This window comes from Hordeum vulgare, chromosome 5H, assembly GCF_904849725.1.
Source record: "Hordeum vulgare subsp. vulgare chromosome 5H, MorexV3_pseudomolecules_assembly, whole genome shotgun sequence".
NCBI classification, from domain to species: Eukaryota; Viridiplantae; Streptophyta; class Magnoliopsida; order Poales; family Poaceae; genus Hordeum; species Hordeum vulgare.
Genome location: NC_058522.1, coordinates 388,671,979 through 388,687,177, shown reverse-complemented (window position 1 = coordinate 388,687,177; position 15,199 = coordinate 388,671,979). Strand labels below are relative to the sequence as shown.

The 15,199-nt window shown below is 45.4% G+C and overlaps 1 long non-coding RNA gene across 2 annotated transcripts; it reads right to left on the bottom strand.

The window, feature by feature from the left end:
* Nucleotides 1-10,089: 10,089 nt before the first annotated feature.
* Nucleotides 10,090-14,127, bottom strand: LOC123395172. 2 transcript variants are annotated; one of them, XR_006609677.1, is made up of 4 exons: nt 13,731-14,127; nt 13,408-13,622; nt 12,040-12,158; nt 10,090-10,323 (listed from the first exon to the last, which is right to left on the bottom strand). It is a non-coding gene; the product is annotated as an uncharacterized LOC123395172 (long non-coding RNA). The 2 variants fall into 2 exon arrangements; XR_006609676.1 differs by having other exon boundaries at nt 13,408-14,114.
* Nucleotides 14,128-15,199: the final 1,072 nt, after the last annotated feature.

Here is a 15,199-nt window from a genome sequence, read left to right as displayed (position 1 = left end):
GCAAGTCGATATTTAACTATTACAACATAATCGTCTCATACATCCAATATATCATATCACGTCACTGGCCATATCATATCACAAGGATACCCTGCAAAAACAAGTTAGACGTCCTCTAATTGTTGTTGCATGTTTTACGTGGTTGCCGTGGGTATCTAGTAGATCGCATCTTACTTACGCAAAAACCACAATGGAGATGTGCAAATTGCTATTTAACCTCTCCAAGGACTACCTCGGTCAAAACCAATACAACTAAAGTTGAAGAAACCGACACCCGCCAGTCATCTTTATGCAACGAGGTTGCATGTCAAGCGATGAAACCAGTCTTTCGTAAGCGTACGAATAATGCCGGTCTGGGCCGCTTCAATCCAACAATACCGCCGAATTGAGAAAAGACTAAGGAGGACAGCAAATCGAACAGCACCGTCCACAAAACCCTTTGTTTTCTACTCGAGATTACATCTACGCATGAACATAGCTCATGATGCCACTATTGGGGAACGTCGCATTGGAAACAAAAAAATTCCTACGCGCACGATGACCTATCATGGTGATGTCCATCTACGAGAGGAGATTTGGATCTACGTACCCTTGTAGATCGCACAGCAGGAAGCGTTAAGAAACACCGTTGATGTACTGGAACGTCCTCACGTCACTCGATCCGCCCCGCGAACCGTCCCACGAACCGTCCCGCGATCCGTCCCACGATCCGCTCCGATCTAGTGCCGAACGGACAGCACCTCCGCGTTCAGCACACGTACAACTCGACGATGATCTTGGACTTATTGATCCAGCAAGCAAGACGGAGAAGTAGATGAGTTCTCCAGCAGCGCGTCAGCTCTCCGGGGGTGGTGAACGATCTACTCCTGCAGGGCTCTGCCCGAGCTCCGCAGAAATACGATTTAGAGGAAAAACCGTGGTGTTTGTGGTCGGGCTGCCGTGGCAAAAGTTCTCCAAATCAGCCCTAAAACTCCACTATATGTAGGAGGAGGGGAGGGGAGGCTTTCCTTGGGGTCCAAGACCCCAAGGGTGCGCCGGCCAAGGAGGTGGAGGAGTTCACCTCCAATCGTAGTCCAACTAGGAATGGAAGGTGGAGTCCTTCCCTTCCTTCCCACCTCTTTTTTTCTTTTCTCTTTGATTTTCTTATCCCTTGCGCATAGGCCTTATTGGGCTGTCCCACCAGCCCAAAAGGGCTGGTGCACCACCCCTAGGGCCCATGGGCTTCCCCGGGTGGGTTGGCCCCCTCCTAGTGAACATCCGGAACCCATCCGTCACTCCCGGTAATGCCGGAAAACCTTCCGGCAATCAAATGAGGTCATCCTATATATCAATCTTCGTCTCCGGACCATTTGAGAATCCCTCATGACGTCCGTGATCTCAACCGGGACTCCGAACAACATTCGGTAACCACACATATAACTCAACTATACTAAAACATCGCCGAACCTTAAGTGTGCAGACCCTACGGGTTCGAGAACTATGAAGACATGCCCCGAGGTACTCCTCGATCAATATCCAATAGCGGGACCTGGATGCCCATTTTGGATCCTACATATTTTCCGAATAACTTATCGGTTGAACCTCAGTGTCAAGGATTCAGGCAATCCCGTATGTCATTACCTTTGTCCTTCGGTATGTTACTTGGTCGAGATTCGATCGTCGGTATCCGCATACCTACAATCTCGTTACCGGCAAGTCTCTTTTCTCGTTCCGTAATACAAGATCCCGTGACTTAAACTTAGTCACATTGCTTGCAAGGCTTGTGTGTGATGTTGTATTACCGAGTGGGCGCCGAGATACCTCTCCGTCACACGGAGTGACAAATCCCAGTCTTGGTCCATACTAACCCAACGGAGACCTTCGGAGATACTTGTAGAGCACCTTTATAGTCACCCAGTTACGTTGTGATGTTTGATACACACAAGGTATCCCTCCAGTGCCAGTGGGTTATATGATCTCATGGTCAAAGGAACAAATACTTGACACGCAGAAAACAATAACAATAAAATGACACGATCAATATGCTACGTTCATAGTTTGGGTCTAGTCCATCACATGATTCTCGTAATGATGTGATCAAATTATCATGCAACAACACTTTGCACATAGTCAGAAAACCTTGACTATCCTTGATCAACTGGCTAGCCAACTAGAGGCTTGCTAGGGACATTGTTGTGTCTATTTATCCACACATGTATCTATGTTTTAATTCAATACAATTATAGCATGGATAATAAACGATTGTCTTTAAGCAGAAAATATAATAATAATTATTTATCATTACCTCTAGGGCATATTTCCAACATTAGCCGCGAACCAGATTCACCTAAGTAAAAAAAACTTCTCCGAGTGAAGAGCTATCCTCTGACACGGGGTCTTAGCCGCGAACCAGATTCGCCTAAGTTAAAAAACTTCTCCGAGTGAAGAGCTACCCTCTCACTCGGGGGCTTAGCAGTGAACCAGATCCGCCTAAGTTAGAAAACTTCTCCGAGTGAAGAGCTACCCTCTCACTCGGAGGCTTAGCCGCGAACCAGATTCGCCTAAGTTAAAAAACTCCTCCGAGTGAAGAGCTACCCTCTCACTCGAGGGCTTAGCCGCGAACCAGATTCGCCTAAGTACAAAAAAAAACTTCTCCGAGTGAAGAGCTACCCTCTCACTCGGGGGCTTAGCCGTGAACCGGATTCGCCTAAGTTAAAAAAACATCTCCGAGTGAAGAGCTACCCTCTCACTCGGGGGCTTAGCCGTGAACCAGATTCTCCTAAGTTAAAAAACTTCTCCGAGTGAATAGCTACCCTCTCACTCGGGGGCCTAGTCGCGAACCAGATTCGCCTAAGTGAGAAAACTTCTCCGAGTGAATAGCTACCCTCTCACTCGAGGGCTTAGCCGCGAACCAGATTCGCCTAAGTTAGAAAACTTCTCCGAGTGAAGAGCTACCCTCTCACTCGGGGGCTTAGCCGCGAACCAGATTCGCCTAAGTTTAAAAACTTCTTCGAGTGAAGATCTACCCTTCCACTCGGAGGCTTCGCCGTGAACCAGATTCGCCTAAGCGACAAAATCCCGCCCAAATCCCTTCCCAACTGCGAATCAAGCTTCGCTTGGGTGTGAAGACTTTGTGTATGCCGAGAGCATCCCCAAAAAAAAGTTCATTCGACAAACATACACTCAAATTCAGTCGAAGCAAGCAAATTAATGATACCCGACGCAGATCAAGGTTATCCGCACAGGACAAAAGCACTCGAGTTCTTACCCGAACGAAGTTTAAAGTGTTTACATAAACCACTCGGCATACCGAGGCAAATCAATGTTTTTATCACGGCTGGTCATCTTTTCACGGCTCACTGGACTGGACGGTTCCACGAAGGTGTCGAGGTCGATGACATCGGCGATGCGGGTTGTCGTATCCATGAAGGTCTCCATGAAGTCTTCGAACCGAAGCTTCTTTGTATTTGCAACCTGCAGTGCCTTCAACTTCTCCTCCCGAGTCTCCTTATAGTGGACCCTGACGAGAGACACAGCCACATCAGCCCCACACCAAGCAACTGATTTCTTCCATGCTTGGACTCTCTTAGGGACGCGACCCAAGCGCTCCATCAAAGCATCCAGACCGACGAGAAATGTGTCTTCAGTCCATAGCTCTTTGTCGATTCTTCCCACAGCATCTCGCAAAGGAGTGAACTATCCTTGGACTGTAACGAGGCGGGAGTTGAGGCGATACATATCCACGACCAGGTCATCGGGAACAGGAAAGTTGATGGGATCTATGTATGGCTCCACCTCGAATGTCTCTTTCTTGAAACCAGGGCAGAATTCTGCAGCAGAAGCCAACGAACTATGAGTTGCACGTCAGTTGACAAAAAATGCAAAGACTCACTCGGTAAAGGGAACATATCAATGATTGACTCAAGCATCTTTGCTTGGAATGGAAGGTCGAGTCCTTCCCTTCCTTCCCACCTCTTTTTTTTTCTTTTCTCTTTGATTTTCTTATCCCTTGCGCATAGGCCTTATTAGGCTGTCCCACCAGCCCAAAAGGGCTGGTGCGCCACCCCTAGGGCCCATGGGCTTTCTCGGGTGGGTTGGCCCCCTCCCAGTGAACATCCGGAACCCATCCGTCACTCCCGGTACATTCCCGGTAATGCCGGAAAACCTTCCGGCAATCAAATGAGGTCATCCTATATATCAATCTTCGTCTCCGGACCATTCGGGAATCCCTCATGACGTCCGTGATCTCAACCGGGACTCCAAACAACATTCGGTAACCACACATATAACTCAACTATACTAAAACATCGCCGAACCTTAAGTGTGCAGACCCTACGGGTTCGAGAACTATGAAGACATGCCCTGAGGTACTCCTCGGTCGATATCCAATAGCGGGACCTGGATGCCCATTTTGGATCCTACATATTTTCCGAATAACTTATCGGTTGAATCTCAGTGTCAAGGATTCAGGCAATCCCGTATGTCATTACCTTTGTCCTTCGGTATGTTACTTGCTCGAGATTTGATCGTCGGTATCCGCATACCTACAATCTCGTTACCGGCAAGTCTCTTTTCTCGTTCCGTAATACAAGATCCCGTGACTTAAACTTAGTCACATTGCTTGCAAGGCTTGTGTGTGATGTTGTATTACCGAGTGGGCCCCGAGATACCTCTCCATCACACGGAGTGACAAATCCCAGTCTTGGTCCATACTAACCCAATGGAGACCTTCGGAGATACTTGTAGAGCACCTTTATAGTCACCCAGTTACGTTGTGATGTTTGATACACCCAAGGTATCCCTCCGGTGCGAGTGGGTTATATGATCTCATGGTCAAAGGAACAAATACTTGACACGCAGAAAACAATAGCAATAAAATGACACGATCAATATGCTACGTTCATAGTTTGGGTCTAGTCCATCACATGATTCTCCTACTGATGTGATCAAATTATCATGCAACAACACTTTGCACATAGTCAGAAAACCTTGACTATCCTTGATCAACTGGCTAGCCAACTAGAGGCTTGCTAGGGACATTGTTGTGTCTATTTATCCACACATGTATCTATGTTTTAATTCAATACAATTATAGCATGGATAATAAACGATTGTCTTTAAACAGAAAACATAATAATTATTATTTATCATTCCCTCTAGGTCATATTTCCAACATTAGCCGCGAACCAGATTCACCCAAGTAAAAAAAACTTCTCCGAGTGAAGAGCTACCCTCTCACACGGGGTCTTAGCCGCGAACCAGATTCGCCTAAGTTAAAAAACTTCTCCGAGTGAAGAGCTACCCTCTCACTCGGGGGCTTAGCAGTGAACCAGATTCTCCTAAGTTAGAAAACTTCTCCGAGTGAAGAGCTACCCTCTCACTCGGAGGCTTAGCCGCGAACCAGATTCTCCTAAGTTAAAAAACTCCTTCGAGTGAAGAGCTACCCTCTCACTCGAGGGCTTAGCCTCAAACCAGATTCGCCTAAGTACAAAAAAAAACTTCTTCGAGTGAAGAGCTACCCTCTCACTCGGGGGCTTAGCCGTGAACAAGATTCGCCTAAGTTAAAAAAACTTCTCCGAGTGAAGAGCTACCCTCTCACTCGGGGGCTTAGCCGTGAACCAGATTCTCCTAAGTTAAAAAATTCTCCGAGTGAATAGCTACCCTCTCACTCGGGGGCTTAGTCGCGAACCAGATTCGCCTAAGTTAGAAAACTTCTCCGAGTGAATAGCTACCCTCTCACTCGAGGGCTTAGCCGCGAACCAGATTCGCCTAAGTTAGAAAACTTCTCCGAGTGAAGAGCTACCCTCTCACTCGGGGGCTTAGCCGCGAACCAGATTCGCCTAATTTAAAAACTTCTTCGAGTGAAGATCTACCCTTCCACTTGGAGGCTTCGCCGTGAACCAGATTCGCCTAAGCGACAAAATCCCGCCCAAATCCCTTCCCAACTGCGAATCAAGCTTCGCTTGGGTGAGAAGACTTTGTGTATGCCGAGAGCATCCCCAAAGAAAAAGTTCATTCGACAAACATACACTCAAATTCAGTCGAAGCAAGCAAATTAATGATACCCGACGCAGATCAAGGTTATCCGCACAGGACAAAAGCACTCGGGTTCTTACCCGAACGAAGTTTAAAGCGTTTACATAAACTACTCGGCATACCGAGGCAAATCAATGTTTTTATCACGGCTGGTCATCTTTTCACGGCTCACCTGGACTGGCCGGTTCCACGAAGGTGTCGAGGTCGATGACATCGGCGATGCGGGTTGTCGTATCCATGAAGGTCTCCATGAAGTCTTCGAACCGAAGCTTCTTTGTATTTGCAACCTGCAGTGCCTTCAACTTCTCCTCCCGAGTCTCCTTACAGTGGACCCTGACGAGAGACAGAGCCACATCAGCCCCACACCGAGCAACTGATTTCTTCCATGCTTGGACTCTCTCAGGGACACGACCCAAGCGCTCCATCAAAGCATCCAGACCGACGAGAAATGTGTCTTCAGGCCATAGCTCTTTGTCGATTCTTCCCACAACAGCTCGCAAAGGAGTGAACTATCCTTGGACTGTAACGAGGCGGCAGTTGAGGCGATACATATCCACGACCAGGTCATCGGGAACAGGAAAGTTGATGGGATCCATGTATGGCTCCACCTCGAATGTCTCTTTCTCGAAACCAGGACAGAATTCTGCAGCAGAAGACCAACGAACTATGAGTTGCACGTCAGTCGACAAAAAATGCAAAGACTCACTCGGTAAAGGGAACATACCAATGATTGACTCAAGCATCTTTGCTAGGAAATCTCTTACAAAACTTTCTAAGGCATTTCCTATTTTCAAAATTGAGTGGAGTTTCTTCTCCCATTCGTCTCTTTCGGTCTTCATCTGCTCATTTTCTGCCTTCAACTTCTCAAGGTCCGCAAGCTTCAATTCATCAGCTTCAGACTTCTTCTTCAGATCGGCAAGGACCACATCCTTGTCTTCCAGCAACTTTTTCATGGCATCACATTCCAGCTTTAGCTTGTTCTTCTCATATTCCACCTGGGCGTCCTGTGACCCAATATCGCAAGCCTTCTACAAAAAACTTCCGAGTGGAAAAATCAGTTGCACTCGACACGCGTATTCTTCTACTTCCGAGTGGAGAAATACAAGTCATTCGGCAAATAATGCAAGAATTCAAATCCAGACTCCTGATGATGCAAGCATTCAAAAGTAGTCTCGGGGACTACACCCAGTGGGTTCACTCGGCGTGACCCCACTGGTTTGACACTCGACAAGGTTTGCCCTGCCGAGCCAAATACACTATACACTCAAGTATTGCAGACTATTATCACTCACTCCGGACTAATAGTAGTCTCGGGGACTACACCCAGTGGGTGCACTTAGCGTTCCCCCACTGGATTCAGAACTCAACTAGATCAGCTATGGTTGATTTTGAACGGCAAAAAAGTCTCTACTGATTAAGACCACTACCACTTCAAGCACTCGACAATGGTCTCGGGGACTACACCCACTGGATTCACTCGGAGTGACCCCACTGGAACACAAATGAAACAAAGACAATTCTACAAAAAAGCAACCCCCAGTGGGTGTGAGTCGGAATTCAAACTTACGGTTGAACTTACTCAGACGTTTTCTTGCAGCACCACACTGTTGTTGTGCACACAGACGATGGCATCATGGGCTCCTTTTGCTTGTTGCATCATCAGTCCTGCCTGGATCATAGCTTCCTTGGCGGCACAAGTCTGATCTTTAGGGACATGATGCGTCGCGTACATGGTCACGGGGGACATTAATCCTGAAGCCACAGCAGAAACAATTGGAACGCTCGACTGCATTCCAGTCAGTGTCGTGGTGACAACGACTGAACTAACAGGTGGAGCGCTCACTATAGCAATTGTCGCCACAGGCACCTCGGACACAACAGGTTCTACCGCAGCAGCTGGCTGCCTTTGATCATCGTCGTCCAGCTGGATGACTTCTCTCGGAGAAGGCATTGCTGGCAGACAGAAACATCAGAAGTTCAGTCAGGAAAACGTACATGCACAAGAGTGACATGGAATGAGAAATCAACTCCGCACCTAGTTGTGAGGTGGCTGCATTCGAGGTGTCAACTTCCATGAGATCTTCGTCTCCTCGCGGCGGCAACGTGACAGAAGTGGCAGCATTGTCAAGACAATCTCAGTCAGTCGTCAGCAAACAAAATGTTCACTCGGATAAGAGCACAAGATCAAGCACTTATGCGGAGGCGACTAGAACGGTAATCCTCATCCTAGGCAGGGCCTTCCGAGGCTTGGGTCTGCTCGGCTTGGACACCTTCGCGGGTTGTTCCACTGGTTCTTCAGACGATCTCCTGACGCGCTTGGCAATCCTGCCACTCGACACCAAAGGTTTACTTGGAGTGCCTGCGGGGTCATGACGCTGCTTTATCCGAGGCTCGGGGCGAGAAGGAGACGAATCTTCCTCCTCACTCTCCTCCTCCTCCTCCTCCTCCTCCGTCTCTTCGCTGTCGTCGATGTAGTCCTCACTCCCTGCACTGTCCTCCATGCTCCCCTCGTCATGGTCGAGTGTGTTTCCATTCGGGACCGGAGAATGTAGGTTCTTCCACTCCTGCAAGATACAATCCACAAACTCTGTAGACAAGGAAATCACAAGTACTCGGTTTGAGCGCAACAATGTTTAACAGAGCAGAGCTAACCTTCTTGGTCGGTGGATTGTCAGCTCAGAAGGGCAGGACCCTTTTTGCCCCATTGGATTATCGCAAGGACCAGCTATTCTACGGATCCACTTTGCTACTGTCTCTTCACTCACTTCCTCGGGATGAGACCGAGTGGAATCTTCAGGACCGGTGTAATGCCACATGGTGTCGTCCCGAGCGTGGAGAGGCTGGATGCGTCTAACCAAGAAGGTCTCTAATAGATCCATTCCTGTCACTCCGTTGCGGACAAGTCCAATCAGTGCTTTGACCAAGGGATCAACCTGAGTTTTCTCCTCCTTCGTCAACATTAACGTCCTCGGAGCACTCGGTCGCTCTAGAGTAAAGGGCGGGAGTCCACTCGACATGTTAGGGCAAGCAATATCAGTATAGTAGAACCAAGTAGCTTGCCAGTTACGAACCGATTCAGGAAAGGTCATGGCAGGATAACTACTTTTGGCTCTCTTCTAGAGCCCTAAACCTCCCCAGAATTGGATGACATTAGTCTTGTCATCACTCGGATTAACTTTTTTCAACGACTGAGATCGCACGGTGAAGATAGATTTGAAGAGTCCCTAGTGAGGAGGACACCCCAAGAAACACTCGCACAAGGTGATGAAACAAGAAAGATGCGGAATGGCGTTTGGAGGAAAATGATGTCGTTGCGCCCCAAAGAAGTTCAAGAATCCCCGAATGAAAGGATGGGGCGGCAGAGAGAAACCTCTTTCGACGTGGGTCAGGAGGAGAACCCGTTCTCCCTCCCGCGGCTCGGGCTCGATCTTGTCTCTAGGGAGACTCCAAGACTTGTCCGCCAGCATGCCATGCTCAACGAGTTCGAGGAGATCCTCCTTCCGCACAGTGGATCGGAGGAAATCCCCCTGGATCTAGCCCATCGACAGGGTTTGCTTCTTCGACTTGACGACGCCCTTCTTCTTCGCCTTCTCCAGCTTGCTGGTTTGTCCCTTCGTCATGGTGGCAGCAACGAGATTGATTGCTTCGGTCTATGCTGGTGGCTAAAGAATAGGAAGGACAGGCGAGAGGAAGAAGACCACTACAAGAAATAAGGTCAATTATGACTCCCTATATTGGTCACTCATTCGTCATTGTTGTCGTTTATTGACCTTTTTGACCAAATTTACAACGTCAACAGTTGGCCGTCAAGAATGAACAAACATGACCTTTCTAAAATTTTGGTCGCAGGTCTCTATCACGTAGGATCTGACGTGGCCAAGCTGACGTGGCATTGCTAGTGACCAAATGAAATCATCATAAATTTCAGATCCCTGTCCACCAATCTAGCTACATGGGCCTGGCCCAATGCCTATTTTACTATTGAAAATGTCTGATTTGTTTGGATTGAAGCATTTTTTTTGCTAGAAACACGCATATCTCAGGATAGGCCTACCAAAAATAAATAAAACAGAATAAAAGATTGTAAATAAAATGTATAGTTCATTTCAGTAGCATATCACATCAAATACAATACATCATCCACCGACTCCACGCATTAAGGTTGAACGCCTAACAAGGGCACATCAAAATAATTTTACATGTGCATAACAAAATACTTCTGCAAAAACACCTGCAAGGTTCTAGTATACAAGGTTCAACGCATTAAGGTTCATCATCTTCAGCACAATATGCTCTTGCCATTGCCGCCTGCAAGAAGAAAATGATGGTAAAGCTTTCAGACCAAGGAAACTAGTAAAATTCCATGCACGATAACCAATGATAAAACAATAGAAAATTGTTGCTGCATATACTTTAATGCTTTGCTGATAAAACAGTAGAAAATGGTACGGTGTGGGTTAGTTTCAACAAACTGCTACTTTCTTGCATTCCAAACAAGTCGAGACATGCTAGCGTGACAGCTGATGCATATACTTTGTATACTTCGGACTAGAGTATATAGATTCTAGTATACATGTTGCAAAATAATATGTATTATTGTATGAAACAAAAAATATAATGTTGCATATTACTGGAATATAGTATCCTTGTGAATTGTGAGTGTGAATATGTATAATTATTACTGTTGTACGTGTGTGTGTATATCGATGGCGTGACGCTACTTGTTTGCACTATAGTATAGCTACGTGGACGCATGTAGTATATGTTCGTATACGTGATACTTCTTGTTGTATGCACTCATTTTTGATCCAATTGCTAATGAACAGTAAATGTGAGTGTCCGACATGCATATTCATAGCCATTCATTGATGTTCTATCTGTACTTAAAAATGGAGTATACTGCATGCAGTATATTACTTTAAAAAGGTATAAAGTATATGGTCTTTCATAAGAGAATTGGGAGTATATAGTATTTTATAAAGAAAGTAGTATGTTTATTTTTCGCAATAAAAGGAGTATATGTATGAATAATTATGATGTACTTAGTATGTAGTATGTAGGGGTTTTCGCAAAAGAAAAGCAGTATGAGGTATCTAAAAAAGAAGTATGGAGTATGTCCAAATTAGGAGTATACCAAAACAGTATGAGTTTTGCAGCCTAATTAGCATTTTTTTCTCATATACATATTTCTTTAGTATAATAACTAAATGTATGTTGGAACACCAACTATTTATTGTATTAGATATATCACCAAATCTATTTCATGGTACTAAAATTGTGTAATGCTTCAACCCCAGCTAACCAATATATCTAGTAGTCTCCGTACTCAAGTTAGAATATATTTGATACGGAGTCGTCAAATGCACTCTCTACTGCACAATCCTTTTATTCAAGTAATCTCTTTGGTAGAATAACTAAATGTATGTTGGAACACCAACTACTTCTTCTATTAGATATAGCACCAAATCTATTTCATAGATTTTACTATTTTGTGAAATAATGTGATATCCACGGCATGGAAAGAAAGCCAGTCTTATTGGATAGAATTGAAGATGCATTTTCCTTTTTATGTCAAGTGGACGTAAGAATTTCTAGTTCGTGTGTATCATGTATAACTCTAATTAAGTATACCTGAACATTCCAAAGGCGAACTTTTATATTATATTGGCAAACTTTATATTCTTTTTTTGTTAAAATCCTATAAGATAATGCACCCAGTTAATCAGTCCACGAAGGTTATTCAGAGAAACATAGGTAGTAATATCATCGATACAGGGGACATATCCTTTAGTTAGATGGTGATATTATATGCATAGGTGCAACATGCAATTGATAGAGATATTAATCCATCTAGAAATCTAGGAAGATATGCTTAAGCACTCATCAACAAATGATTCTAATATTCGATCCTACTTAAAAAAAAGAGTTATCTGTACCTGTATTGATTAAATAGAAGTAAATACTAACAAATTCGTGCAGAAATTTACTTTGACCAACACAAATCCGACTCAACTGGATACATACAACTAAATCAAACCTTTGTCTCTTAAGTAATCATTGATCCCAATGCAGCGATCACACCTCCAATTCAATTGTCCTGCACCGACTTTTTTCTCACCCACCTTACTTGACATTAACTGTACCTGCAAGGCGACAACTACATTAGATTTCTCCTTGAGCCGTTCACAATGGTGTTCCACTCATTATTCAAGAGGCAGGATCACATATACACAGTGACCTGAGTGACTTTCGTGATAAATTAGAACAGCCATATAGGTTTTCTTCCTGACATTCAGTTTGGTGATAATCTAATTATGGAACCAATCTGCATGTGTGCAGGGCTAGATCCTTTGGCTCAAAGCTAGAAAGAAAGGCGAGAACTAATGAGAACAACAAATTAAGAACTTCCTAAATTGACTACATGCTCTCCGATGCTCATGTTACATATCATTCATAATTACAAACTTTGGGATGGATCCCACAGTCCCTAATAGTCCATCTTAATGGACATGTGAGGGCACCATTGTAGAGCCTTATGAAATGGCGTGCTTTAAAAAAATGAAATGGCGGATTTAGCATTGATTGACATCTGTTACTTGTGCACATGTGTGTGAATAAAATAGCATCTAAATTAAGCCGGATAAATATGAAAGAATTTGTAGTAGCTCCTTACCTTGCTGGCACAAATAATGGATTGACAGTGACTATTATAAAAATAGGTATACCTCAACTAAAATTGTAGCTAAAACAACTTCATGCACCATATAACTACACCAAGACAATTAAATGGTGAAACTTCCACATTAAGACAATTACTTTGCTTTAAATTAGTATCCCAAAAAATGTATATATGTTCAGTTAACGTGAGAGATTATTTGTGTAAAAGAGTCCAATTTATACCATGTAACTTACATGATAGATGAGATGAGTATAAATATATACCATCGTAAAATTATACTGAAGATTAGGCTATCTACAATGCAAGAAAAGATTAAATTAATATCAGTTACGAACGATACTGTAAGCCATGTCATGATATTTAAAAAATAAATTAACCTTGAGCAGCGCACTCCCTAAAAACATGAGCATCATATAGCAAGATTAAATCATCGCACAGGCTGTCGGTAATTTTGCAGCATCAACTCGAGTTATTACCAAAACCAGCCCAATGAAGCGGGTTGCCTCTTTATAGACAGTGTATAATTATATTACCGAATTTTCTCACCTACAATCATGGTATTCTGCTTCTATGGCAAAAATCTGTTCAACTTAGCTATCTCACACACAGGGGTGAGGGATTTGTATCTAATATTGACGTTAGCAATTTCTACGAAGTGGTATGTGCTATGTCCGTTATGCCAGGTTTATTAGATAAAAAGCCGACTCTCTGACCTGGTAGTATGAGCAACTGTAACTTCACCAATATAAGAAGATGGCAGCAGACCGGCTATGGCACCGAGTGGATGGAGCTTGGGTGGCCGGCAAGCATGAAAAACGGACCAACTCCATGCGACCGAATTATGGAGCTTGGGTGTCCCTCCATGCCGCAACTGCCCATGAGGCATGAGTTGTTGCTTTAAACAGCAAGCACTAACATTGTTTTTAGCCTGTGAAATTTAAATTAAAACCTGGGTATTAAACTTGTACTAGTTTGGATATGCCCAAAGCAATTAAAGTTGGGGCGAAATCTAAATTGAATAACATAAAAGATATACCGAATCACTTAATCACTTGAGATGTAGGTGTGCATCACACCATCTGGAACTAAAACGAATGCAGACTTTGAGCTGGTAGCACATCTCAGGGGTGACGGTGCTGTCAAAATTGATGGATTGAAGGACTGGAGGACAGCAGGAGCAGGAGCGAACAACACCAAGCAACCGAGCGAACATCACCAAGCAAAAAATAGGGCACCTTCAAGCAGCGATGGTACTCTCACCTACCATCTCTGGGGACAAGCAGCGATGGTACTCTCACCTATCGTCGTGCAACATCCCAAACAAAGAAGGTCGAGAGCAGGGTCTTGGTCTTGGCGGCGTCGGCAAGCGCGGGCCAGTGGTCTGCGTCCATGACGGCGGGCGGCGGCGGCGAGTCAGTGTGCAGGGCGCCGTTGGTGGCGGAGGAGGGGGAGAGCTGCTTCCAGGCGGACCTCTTGGCCGGCAACGGCGCCGGGGAGCGGGGCGCTGGATCGGGCGACGCGGTGGTGGGGGCGGGGGTGGGGGCGGGCTCCATGACAGGGGCTGCGGCGGCGAGAGGGAGGGTGGGGGGAGAGGAGTTTGTGATTTGGGATGGGGAGAAGGCTCTGGCGATGATGCCACCGATTAGGGCTTCCTCTCTATGACACCAGGGCCCCACCCCACCTCCTCTTTAGGCTTTAGTTAGCCATGCGTTGCCCTGGGCCGAGCCGCCTAGGCCTATGGGTTTGCTCAGCCTTTTTCTCATGGATGGAATCCTTCTTTCTTCTCCTTCAAGAATTATCACCCATCTTTTTCTTTTCTTGATTCTTGATCTTGATTGATGGGTGAGTGTCTCATGTTGATCCTCTCTCTCTCTCTGTGTTTTGAGAGAATCATGTGATGATGCAATAATGTGGATATGTTCGGACCATTTGTGTATTTGACCGGCATGATCGTGCGCATGCGTCGAAGGATCCTAATCGAGGCTTGGGGCCGGGGGCGCCGGCGACGGGGATGAAGCGGGAAGAGGCAGGGGTCGGGGTGCTCTGGATCTGGTGCGGGTGTGAGAGAGAGACGTGATCTACATCTCGATCTGAATAAAGAGAGCCTATCACATGCGAGGACACGGATCGCACCCCAGAAACAGATCCTGGCCATCCACTCCTCCTACATCCAACGCTCCAAAACCCTCCCCTCATACAACACACCTCTTTCACTTTTTTTCTTCTTGTTTTTTCAATCGGTAGCACTTAATGACCAATTTGTGCAATAGTATCATGACCTAATGGACGCAAAAGGTCATAACGTTATGGGCTTTGGACCCTCTTAGACTTGCCATGACTAATTTCGGAATTTTGGTCATGGATCAATGACCAATTAAACCACCATCATTTTTTGGGGTCATAGTTGAGCATTTTTCTTGTAGTGGACGATGTCGTTCCAAACCCTAGTGCTTGATGCTTTTATAACCAGCCGACCGAGCCACTGGCAAGTGGCCCATCGGCTTA